The 9,405-nt window shown below is 35.8% G+C and overlaps 1 protein-coding gene and 1 long non-coding RNA gene across 18 annotated transcripts in view; both read left to right on the top strand.

Moving 5' to 3' along the window:
• Nucleotides 1-9,405, top strand: part of LOC307150038 — a 371,381-nt gene that overhangs the window by 98,464 nt on the left and 263,512 nt on the right. The gene's annotated exons all lie outside the window — the stretch shown is intronic.
• The window catches only part of adgrl2a (adhesion G protein-coupled receptor L2a), a 117,367-nt gene continuing 114,927 nt past the window's right edge, over nucleotides 6,966-9,405 (top strand). For all 17 annotated transcript variants that reach the window (XR_013819647.1, XR_013819648.1, XR_013819649.1 and 14 more), the window contains exon 1: nucleotides 6,966-7,659. The gene's annotated coding sequence lies outside the window, so the exon portion shown is untranslated. The remainder of the gene's footprint in view (nucleotides 7,660-9,405) is intronic.

The following is a 9,405-nucleotide window of genomic DNA, read 5'->3' on the forward strand; positions in this document are numbered from 1 at the left end:
TAGCTGTGTGTACAACTGTCTTCTAGTAGGTGGCAAGTCTTCAAATGATTCAAAGGCTTGGGAGCTTTTTTTTTTTTTTTTTTTTTTTGTTAACAGTTTAAATAAATCTCTTTTCTTGTTCCCAGACAGCCGGAGGATGGCAGTTGATATGTTCGCTGATGTGGCGTGGCACAGCACACAGAATTTGTAATTGTGTTTGCCAAAGCAAATACTTTGTATTGTTGCTAATATAGGGACTAACATTAACTGAACAACCAGTTGTTAATGTAATTAGGTCTCTGTCTACACTAATTGGCAAATTATGATACTCTCCATTATTTCTCTTACCAATATGTCAGAAACACACTCTCTGCATTTCAGTCTAGAGAAACTTGCTTAAAATCTTATAACATACCAGCTCTGCTAATAATTTCTGGCCCAAAAATATGTATCAAATTGTTCATATCGTGTTTGTTTGTTTTTTTATTAAAAAATAACCAGTAATACTTTATAATAAGTATACAGTAATAAAGTACTTACAAATCATCTGTAAACTATTGTTAATTCATAGTTTATTATGTTGTCTCTACATTTTTAATATATTAATAGGCTATATAGTGTGTGTGTGTGTGTGTGTGTGTGTGTGTGTGTGTGTGTGTGTGTGTGTGTGTGTGTGTGTGTGTGTGTGTGCGCGCGTGTGCTTGTGTTTATGTAACAACTCCTTCAATACCGGTTTAAAATACTTATATGGTTAATAATTTAATAATACATCACTTATATGGTTAATAATTTGATCACAAAAGCACAACAAAACATGATCTAACTATTTTTTTTTTTAATTACAGTGAAAATCACTATTGTATATAGCCTATTACTATATTAACAAAGAGACTACAATATATAAACTATATAAATTAACTATAAACTAATAGTTTGCAAATGATTTGTAAGCACCTTACATACTTACATATATATCATACTTACTTTATAACTATACTTACAAAGTATATATTACAGTATACTGATTATAAAGAATTTCCAAAACATATAAAAGGGTTACATTTTTGACAATGTAGTTTGTAGTTTACTATCATGAAAAGTTAAAACGTTGTTACGGTTATCATTAAGTTAATCATCAAAGTAACTACTATTCTCCGCACACACATGGAACTTTAAATGTACTGTAGCTGTCAATTTAAAAATTTAGCAGTGTGTACGTGACCACAGAGACAAGGGGGGTGAGCTTTTTTGACTTGGACCAGGAAGCAACCACCCAGAAAACCCCAGCAACAGCATAGCAAAATTCTAAAACCATTCAGAATACCTTAGCAACTGCATAACAATGCCCCGTCAACCATTCACTACTCCCATGGCTGTGAGTTTTGTGCATTTTTTTTTCTTTCAGAACCCTCTCCACCCCACCCCAAAACTTGTGCTATATTTTTTTTGTGAGCCATAAAATTAAGGTATAAAATGAGCAATTTCTCACTGTGTGAATTTTTTTTTTTTTTTTTTTTTTGAATTGCTAAATTCTGATTGGTGCTCTTTCTCTTTACATAATGTATTGTGATTGGTGGTTCTTTTTAATCCAACCTTTAGACTGAGACGGTCTAACATTGAGCTGCCTGCCTTTCTTTTTATCCATCTATATCGCATATTTTTTATCAATCTATCTCCATTTTCCCTTTTATTTATATTTAAAGTTACAACTTTTCTTTTGCTGACTTGCAAAAACTGCTGTGTCCTTCAGAAAATCCTAAAAGTATTGAAACCTCTAAATGAATCAATATTTTGCTAGCAAAAAATCGCAGAAACACAAATAAAGCAACTGAGACTTGATTTAAAGCAGACAGGACTTACCTGAACCCAACTAGCCAGGGTTAACCAAATCCGGACTGGAAAAAATATGAACCATGAGTTTTGAAAATTCACATTTATTTTGTCCCTTGACTCCAAAGCATTTGCAAATAAAGAGTCATGACCAATCAGTAGCCCATCATGTATTTGAGCCAAATACATTTTGAATGTAATAAATAAATAAATAAATAAATAAATAATATTTAGTCAATTAAATAAATTAATTATAATAATAATAATAATAATTAAACAGTATATCCAAATTGTGATTTTGAACCCTCATGTTGCTCCAAACTCAGCCAAAAATACAAGCTTAACCCGTTAATGTTAAAAACATGTACCACCAGACTAGCCCATCTTACAGTTAAAATATATTTTATTTTGCATTGAAGTTTACATCTCTTTTTGTCTTCTCAGGACACCAAGAGAGCCAGAGCTGCCACTGGTGTTTATATCAGTGACTGAAGAAATATCGTGCCAAATGAGTTGCCCATTGATCTTAGACACAGTGTTTAGTTTTCTCTTCCTTTCTTCCTAACACACATTAAAGAAGATTTCACCTAAAGATATGTGACGGAACTGAAAAAAAAAAAAAAAAAAAAAACTGTTCATATACAATAAAAAGAGCTTCCAGAAATTACGGGACACAACACTGAATTGCCATTTAGTCCAATTTAAATGAAGTTCATTAGGTGATGTAAATAGGAAATGAAATTTTCATCCAACCCTGTTTTACTGTGCCACAAGCCTCATGAGGTTGCATAGTTGTTATGGAGTTAAGCTGAGTTTAAACATTCATTTCCACCAATTTATGCATAACTGAGCACTCAATGAATACATTTAGGACAATACTGTTTTATGGAAATAAGCTGTATGCATTCAAAAAGTTTTATAATTATCATCTTTTATGTGAACCGAAAGAGTTCTCTTTAAATGAATATAATTAATAAGAGTACACAGCTGGACTGAGGATTGCGCATTTACAATTATGTATGACTGTGAGAGATATTTCATCTTCTCTCAATTAAATATTCAGGCAATTATTTCAGAAGATTATTGACCTCAGAGGGGACCTGTAGTGACACATTGGTTTTGAACGTCTACCTTTCTCTTACTGTAGTTAATTAAAACTAGAAAAAACTTCCCAGCAGCATCTTCGCATGTCCAAACACATGTGGCAGATAAATTATTCTCTTTTTGTGTGCATAAGTTTGAGGTATTTTCCTAGTTAAATTGTGAAGTTTGCACTTTTTTTTTTCCCGTTGGTGTAAAACAAAAACTGGTGGAGGTTCGCTAATGGTCAGTCATTCATTTTCTATACCTATAAAATTGTTCACGGGTGTAAATATTACACAATGACTGCTCATGTATTAGTTTATGTATTTTAGCATTTAATATCCAGCCATTTACCTAGAATGGCAATACATATTAAATAAAGGAATTAATTAAATTTAAATGGATACATTTAATGGCCTTCAGTTCACTGTGAATGAAATGCATACAATAATCTAACAACAGCAAAACTCAAAACAAAAGCAAATAACTAAAATGATTATTATTAACATTATTAAGCCCGTTTACGGTTTTTGGTTCTGCAATATTCTGGACTTTATTAATTTTAAAGATGATATCTGGATTGTATAAACATCAGATAATTGTTCAGTTTGGATAAGACATTGAGTCACCCCAAGCTTCCTAATGGGTAAGGGACAACGTTATTGCAGAAAGTGTTTTTTGGCCTCTTGTGTAAATAGTATGAATTGGAGTCTTGCAGGTCATCGTACGGCAGTTGTATATGCTAATGTCTGGGCTATATTAATCTTAACTGGCGGACCTCAGAGAAGGGCTGAGCTGTCGGCTAGAGCTGTATCTGCTTTTACGCCACATCTGTTTCCACTTGGCTGTGGACATCTTTGCATCGAGCCTCCAAGTTCAGACGTAACAGTGACTTTAAATTACAGTGACCTTAATAACAGTTGCTAAACCATTCAGCACTGGTTAGATTTGTTTCACAGATATTTGTTTTAGCACATATCGTGTTTCGGAGAGAGAGAGAGAGAGAGAGAGAGAGAGAGAGAGAGAGAGAGAGAGAGAGAGAGAGAGAGAGAGAGAGAGAGAGAGATTGAGAGAGAGAAAGAGTTTGAGAGAGAATGCAAAATTGCGGCGTAATACAGTGACATACATGTAGAAACTGTTGAAGGCTGTGTTAGTGTTAAATGTGGGAGAGTGGCATTTGTTTGTATAAGCCATTAGCTTTACAGGTCAGTTATTTGACATTTGTGTAATCCAGAAACCTATGTGGTCATGAAGAAAGTAGAATGTGAACTTCCTCTGAGGCTTGGGACTGTTCCTCCCCGTTCTCTCCTGAGTAAATAGTGAAATTTGGAGTGGCGAGGAGACATTTGAGGAGGGGTGGTTTTACTTGATAGCATTTTGAATTTATTTAAAATAGTTTTGGGTGTTTATTACAACTTTTCATTTTGTTTCTGTCAAAAGCAGTTGGTTTTGTGGTCTGGATGAATTTCACTTGATTTTAAAACGCGGAAAAAAATATTACATAACTCAGGGGAGTCGGAATTTAAGTACCAACTTTGTCTAAGATGTTCTCCTAAAATTCCTTGGGAGAAAAGGAAACAGAGGATGGCAAAGAGAACAACATTTGGCATTTGAAGAATTTAATGAGAAATGTTTGAGCTTATTTTGAAATCTCTTGACTTTGGTATTTTGGCAAACCTAGACATAGACTGAGACATTTTTGTGATTTTCGTGTCCAAAGCAATTGTTCATAGATTTATACATTTTAATCTTAAATTGCATGCCTGCCAACCTTTCAAAAAATCAGAACGGTCCAAAACAACATCTAATTGTAGTTATAAACATTTCAAAGTGTTTATGCATCTCTCTCTCTCTCTCTCTCTCTCTCTCTCTCTCTCTCTCTCTCTCTCTCTCTCTCTCTCTCTCTCTCTCTCTCTCTCTCTCTCTCTCTCTCTCTCTCTCTCTCTCTCACACACACACACACACACACAGAGAGATGTGTTTTCATGTTTTATGGGGACTTTCCATAGACATAATAATTTTTATACTGTACAAACTATAATTCTCTACCCTACCCCTACAGATCACAGAAAACTTCTGCATTTTTACATTAAAAAAAGCAGTCTGTATGATTTATAAGTTGTTTTTTCATGGGGACCAAAAAAAGTCACAACAAGGACAAGGATTTCAGATATTGCCATCTTTGTGGGGGCATTTTGTCCCCATAGCATACCTGAACAACACACACACATGCACACACACACACACACACACACACACACACACACACACACACACACACACACACACACACACACACACACACACACACACACACACACACACACACACACACACACACACACATTCTCTCTGTAGGCTATCAGGATAATACATAAATGAGCAAGTTTAACAGAAAGTGATTTGGACATGTGTGAAGTCAGGACAGTTGCTTTCTGCTGGTATTGTGAATGTCAAATGAGGCACAACACATTTACTAACATACACATTTACGTTCGCAACCCTCATGTTCACTGCAATAAAATCAGTTTGATGATGAAAAATCTGTTTCCATACAAAATGTAGAAACCACAGATTATAAAAACATAGAAATGAGAACACAAGCACACACACACAGCCCAATGTAAATAAAACATTACAAACAGAAGACTGGGAGGGTTTCTGCTTGATATTTCAGAGGAATTTTTTGGGGGGAGTGGGGGGTTGGTCTGATGTGACATAGCAAAGACAGCTAAGCAGAGGAAAGCTGAACATTTTCTGATGATCATGATTAGAAGAGTGTTACACAGCTAATACCTGCACTAATCCTTATTTAAGATACAATCTGCTGTGCCACATAACATAAAGAGCAACTAAAATGAATAGAATTCCTTCCTGAAATGATCAACCAGTGTTATTTCATTAAGTCAATCCGGTTACAATACACCATAGTTCAGCTGAATTCGTATTCATGTAAAACTGACAAATATCTGTCACAGGTTCTCCACTGCACATATTCACTTTACAAGGTCTGTTTCTTTAAAATCCACATGTGCAAAATTAAACATGACATTTTATGTTGCTTTCTAGGATTATTATTATTATTATTATTATTATTATTATTATTAGCATAATCTCTTCTCTTATGAATGCTTTTAAGATTCAATTACATTTCGTACAGATTTAGATTTGTATGTATTGCAACTTGTATTGCATTTCCCTTGTTTATAAAGACTATTGATGCTAAAAAAGTTTATTTTCTTTAGTTTAAGATTTTGTTCTGAAGTACTGAAGAAATAAATGCCATAATAGCAATTGCATTTCATGAGCTTTTTTTGAGGAGACAACCCTAGCATATTTAAATAGATAAAATCAGTGGTGTGTAACAGAACTGATGTGTTTTTATGTGTGTATGTGAGAGAGTGTGTAGTTGTGTAAATGTGATTTTGCTAAACGCCATCGCCTTCCTTTGACTGCAAGAATGCAACACACATGTGGTTTTACTTCAGCAAAACTAATGCATAAACATCAGAAAAAATATCAGAATGACCTTTACTACATCTGTTTTCTCTTTTGTCCCTCAAAATGGATATATTACTATGTAAAGTTATGCATATGGAAATATAAGTGTGCACTCTTACAATAAGCTTCACCTGCTGTATGAGTGAAACAGAGAAATGCGCCCTCAGAGTTGCTGTATTTGACTAAAATATTGCTCTAAAGCTTTATTAAAGCCAGGTGTAAGGGGGGATGTGATCCAGTTGCATGCTTCCTTCCATGGCCTTTTCAACTCATTCTTTAACAGTTCTAGGATGTGCATTGCATTTAAGGGTCACTGACTGTGAGGATGGTCAACAAATGAAATAATGGTAAGCGCGTTGGTGAAAATGGCATGTATGCCCCTTTGTTCTGTGGATTACTGCTCCAGTTGCAGCATGGCTACAGTCACTTTCTGATTGAGGCCAAGTTGAGGGAAAAAAGACGAAAATCTGCACTTTTTCTTTTTGATGCAAGCTAGAATTACAGTGAGAAAACACGTACAGTCATTGGCTGAACAGGCCAGCCTGCCCACAGCATGAGAGGAATCTTTCTCTATGAGGGGCACGTAGAGCAAATCCAATGGATAATGGCCAAAAAGTTGTATATACAAAACAAATAATCTGCTTTGCATTCCTCCTCAGCTCTGCGTAATCGTCTTCCACAACAGCCTTTGCTTGAGTTGTACTCACGGTAATATGCTTATGCGATCATTTTCTCGCCGACTCCGTATCCGTGTGATCCAGGAATCCAGTTCCAGGTTTTAAGTTCTGCCTCTCTCTCTCTCATCTCGACTCAGCTCGCACAGAGAGAAATCCCTCAGCCGCGGGCCGCTCTCTCTCCGGCTGGAACGGGACTCAACAAACCCGAAGAAGACGCTCTAAGGACTGAAATAAATAAAGAGGACTGCTTTTGTTTTGTTTGTTTATCTTGCGTTGTTTTTTTGCTTTTTTTTATTAGTTGCCTTGCGAACAGGTCCGCGTCCTCTCTGTCCCTCTCCTCCGGCAGGACAGACGCACGGACTCTCTCCGCACTCGCATCTCTTCATCCCGGCACGGCGGAGCGAAGGACTGAGCGCGGGTCTGCGGGAATGTGAGCGCTCACACTGAGAGAAAGGCTCGGATGAGCGGAGCATGTGTACGTTGTGCGCTGAGACGCGCTGCTCCTATTCTAAGACCTGCTTGTAATTGCCTCAACTGATTCATTAACTTTCCGTCTTATTTTCTTCAACTCTCCGTTCACTCTCAAAAGGTAAGAACCTTTTTGTTAATGATCATAATGCGCGTATACTGATAAACCCTGTTGCTCGTCTAGTGGATGATTGACAAGTTTGGGTTGGTTACTCAAACTTTCTGTGCAAAAATATATTAACAAGGAATTAATTATCTGGGTCATGCATGTTGCAAGGTTAGGCTATATCAAAGTGAGTATTTTAAATATATAGGCCTATTACATTTTATTAAAAAAAAAAAAAAAAAAAAATGAATGAATGAGAAAAAAAAAAAAAAAGAAAGCTTTGAGTTCCAGTCAGATGACTCGAAAAGAACAAAACTACTCTGTTAAGAGTAATTAAAATGATGGAAAGGGGGACCATGGCTAATTGAGAAATGGTTAATCAAAACACAACCAGATGTGGATTGATTTGGTCGGCTGCCATTTCTCTCTTTGTCTTATTTCTTTCTTTCTCTCACTCTCTCTTTGAATGGAAACTATTAGTGTGGGAATGGGGGGGGGGGGGGGGGGGGATCTAGGGTTCTGCAAATAAATCCCATAGAGATATTTCATTCCATTGGAAATTCTTTAAAGGTGTCGGTGAAGTCTGCACACTTTAATTTATTGTCATTGCCTTTTGCTTCCTACAACAAGCGTGTGGTGACCTACATCAACTGTTGAACTCACTAAAGCTTGACTTGGGTTGTTAAATTGAGGTCTTGTGTCTATAATTAAAAGCAATTTCAGGCTCTTTTTGCTGGTTTTTAACTCCTCAGGATGATTAATGTAAAAATAATGGTTCAGAGTGCACCGACAGCAGTGATAGAGTGCTAACTAGGGGACTGTAAGAACCCAGTGCAGTTTAAATCGTCTGAACCTGACTTTCTCTAAATGTAACATCGGACACTTGTGAGCAGCCGCTGTTAAATTAGATCCTTTAACCCCACATTCATAATTAATCCGCACCCGGGCCCCTGGTGCCAACAGTGAGATGAGCAGAATCCGGTCGGTGGCACTTCTTTGCCCAAACACACTCTGAACTGCTCTGAAATGAACATCTTGCACAGAGAAACTGGCAAACTTTTCATTAGTATGCATGTTACTTTGTAATTACATAAGTAATACTATTGTAATTAATGTATTATAATTATTTACGGTGCTGATAATTACACATTATTATTGTCATTATTGTAGCAATTAAATGTAATAGCATATAATATATCTAGCTGGACACTGCAATTTGAAATGTTACCAAAACACTGGGCAAATCACAATTGTTTTCGGGTAAACATTGCTGTAGTGTGTAAGACCCAGTAATACGAGTCAATGCATGAGCGCGGTGTTGTTTGAATTGCGGTGCATGACGTGAGAGACACTAAAAACTGAAGTGCGAAACATATCGAGTCACCTGAATGAAAATCTCGCCTGCTTCAGATCGGTCTAGACCTACAGATGCTGTTTATGTAGATGGGAGCTGTATTTTAAAATTGAGTTTATGATTCAGGGCAATCTAATATTTTCTTAATGGCATGTTTCCATTGTTACATTCATAACATTGAAAAATATCTTGTAGTGTATATCTATATATATATATATATATATATATATATATATATATATATATATATATATATATATATATATATATATATTTAACTAGAAAAAAAAGTACTAGGCTTATATTTGATCTCATAAAGCTACAAATACCCTGTTTTTTAAATACCCAATATAAGTCCTCCGAATTAGAACTTTAGATGAGGATGTGGAGTTTTACCATATGGCATG

The sequence above is a fragment of the Squalius cephalus genome, assembly GCF_949319135.1.
Source record: "Squalius cephalus genome assembly, chromosome: 22".
Classification (NCBI taxonomy): Eukaryota; Metazoa; Chordata; class Actinopteri; order Cypriniformes; family Leuciscidae; genus Squalius; species Squalius cephalus.